This window comes from Halyomorpha halys, unplaced genomic scaffold (assembly GCF_000696795.3).
Source record: "Halyomorpha halys isolate HHAL.00 unplaced genomic scaffold, Hhal_1.1 Scaffold845.1, whole genome shotgun sequence".
Lineage (NCBI taxonomy): Eukaryota > Metazoa > Arthropoda > Insecta > Hemiptera > Pentatomidae > Halyomorpha > Halyomorpha halys.
The window spans coordinates 305,020-308,442 of NW_027114882.1; positions in this window are offsets into that span (position 1 = coordinate 305,020).

Genomic DNA, 3,423 nt, shown 5'->3' on the forward strand with positions numbered 1-3,423 from the left:
AAAATATAAATATAATTTAAACATTAAATTCAAAGATATAAATTTTTATAAATGTTATAAAATATTTAGTTTTTGAAATTTCAATTGAGATGACTTCTTCTTGTTGATTTTTCATAATTATTTTTAACCTCACAACTTCTCTTGAATTAGCTATAAATATTTTTGTTTGAACGTCATTTTATTTGCTTGATCATTATCACAAATTAAATAGTTAACTCTTTATTTATTCCAAATATATTAATTTTTATTTCAAAATTATTATAATTGACATTTAGTGATATATATAATTAGTAAAAAAACTATTGCTCTAAATATTTAAGAAAAGTTTACTTTTTCTGTCTAGATCCACTCACATCTTGCCTTCATGAGTTCAAAGAAGCAACAAACCAAATCCGCCTTATCAGTGCCTAGCATCAGCTTAGGCAAAAAATAACAAATGAAATTCTTTTTTCTTTTTAATTACTAATTTGCTCTCTTTACATTAAAAATAATTATTAGTTAGTTTTTAAGTCTTTCTAAACCTAATCCACTTCATATACACAAAAAGAAAAGAAAGTTACTCATATGCTGACCTATGTTCTTTGTAGACTTTTTTTTTTACATTTTTCCAATTAGATTTGTGTTATTTAACTCTGGTTTTTAACTTCTTTGAGGTTTCTCCAATGTATATATGTAGGAAATCTTTGCTGTTGATTTTATATATTATATATCTAGTGTCTATTTTATCTTCAATACTAATCAAGATTTTTCCTAGTTTGTTATCACTGAATATTCCTTCCTAATCCTGTTCCTTTATGGTTATAAGTTGTAAACATATTTTTTTAAAACTTAGTAATTTTAGAAAACCAGCATAGTAAGTTCAAAATTGTGAATTAAATATTATAAAAACAAGATTAAATGAACACCAATTTCTTTTAAGTGATATGGTTCAGAAGATGGGGAAAAATACACAAAATATAAAGCATGCAAAGAAATTAAATAATGTTCAAATTAAATATTTGAAATAAAAAATAGCTATGAAATTCAAATGAAAAAAAGAAGGCTTCTCAAAATATTAAAAAACAAGAAAAATGTATGATGCAATATTTTAATGTAGGCATCACTTATAAGTGAATATAATTATTGGAATTACTTTAAATATGTATGATACTAAAAAATTGAAATTAAAATCAATAAGGGGGAATATAGGGAAAAATAAGGCCTGAATATAAAATTCTTTCTTAAACATAGTTTAATTAAAAATGAATAATTTCAGTTCAATAAAAAAAAAAAAAAATCAATTCCTTTTTATAAACATATTGAAATAAGAATAATTTTGATTAGATTGGAAATTGACATATCAAGAGTTGCTTATTTACAAAATCATAACATGAAAGCAGAGAAGCGTTTAAAAAAAAAAAAACATAATTTTTTTTTTAATTTTCCGATAAAACCACTTAATAATTAAAAGATCAAAAGTACTTCATAAAGCTATCAATCTTAATATTTGAAGTAATAACACTTCAGTGTTAAAAGATTGCATGGTACACATGAACCATAATGGATGAAAGTTAAAAATTATTTTATCAATTTTAGTAAATAATAAAATTATACCATTAAGTTTTCCTCTCAAATAATTACACAGACTAAAAATTTCAAAATAGATTTGAATTTTATAATGTACATTTCAAAAGTAGTTACAAGGTTATAATTGATTGATAACAATGCAAATAAAGTAAGCCCAAATATGAAGAGCAAGAAACGATTACTTTTTCTAGTATATTTCACTATTAAAAGTGATGATTTACTGAATCACAATAAAACCCTGATAACATTATTACTATCTTACGTTATTTCACATCATTCAAAAACCATAGAATTTGAACCATGGTAGAATTAGTTGTTTTAGGATAATAAAAAATTAATGAATTCTTTGAGGTTAAGCCTGAGGTTAATTGAAAGCTGTAGTGGAGCTACATAGTGCAGGACCATCCTCAGGGCAGAGCGGTATCAGAGGGATTGAGAGGTATGAATTCAACTGTAATGTAGGAATTTATTTATTTATTTTAATTTTTCAACTCTACAAGGCCCCCTCAGATCATGTGACCCTGGATAGTTCCCCTCCCTCTTAACTCCTTCCTGGAATTTTATTTGATATAGTGGTATGCATTATAATATTTATAATTGATTAGAAATATATATACTCTTATACAAAACAATGTTGTACATTGTAATTTATTTGTTGAAAAACATAATACAGAAAAAAATACGATATTGTTTTGATTTAAAATAAATTAAAATAGGCTGTGAAATTTTTAAAGTATTATATGTTTTGTTTATTTGCTGTATAAACTCCTGGACAAACATATCGCATCACATGAGTTTTTATCTCTAAAATACAGATAACATTATATTTATTTACAGATAAGTTAGACATAATGAATTGTTTACTAATATAAATACGAGTTAATCCTGTTTCTATTGAATTCCAGAGATTATGAACTCTCTCAGTTCATTTTATGTTTTTCAGAGGTCATTATATTCACTTTCAGTTAATCATTTCTTTAGCTAATGTAATATTAGATAAAAAATATTTAGCTATTTTTTAAAAGTGAATTAAAGATTAGTTGTATTAATGTGAAACTAATGAATATCACTGTTGGTTTACTGACAGTGACCCACCTATCCCACTGAGGGTAAAATTAACATGTTTATATAATGTTTTATTGTCAAGTGTCACTCCCAAATACTTGACAGACTTACAAAAGGAATAGAAGTATTTATTTAAGATCATGTTGGGGGAATAGGAGGAAGGAGGGGTGGAGTTACCATTAAGTGAATCACTTCACTTTTGTCAGTGTACTATACATTGCCCACTTATTTGATTTTGTGATATTATAAAAATAATAATGATAAGATAACATAATTTAAAAAACAAAAAATGGTGATTTTATACTCAGGAAAATTATGTGTAGATAAGAGAACTGTGACCTTCATCAATAAGGTCAAATTTACAAGATGAAAATATGTAAACCATTATTGTATTTTTTAAAGAAAATAGTAATAACTTTGTTTAAAATAAATAAAAATAATATTAACTTTAAAAATACATATGTAACATTAACAATATAACTACAAAAAGGTTTATGTACTTCTAAAGGACCAATAATGTAGACTAATAACTTTGAAATACATTTGGTTTCTAAGCATTACCAGATTTCTAAAATTTTGAGAACTATGATTTTTTTAAATCATTATTTTTTTCTCTAAAAATTTGTAAAAGTGTGAAACTCTTGTAATTATTACATTAGTTTCGTGGTTCTTGTATCTTTGCAACGCTTTCAACTTTTTCCATATCAGAAATAAATGGCAATAACTAATTCTCAGAAAATGACATTACATAAGATGGAAAAAAAGAGGCAATCTTTCTGTGTCAATCTAATT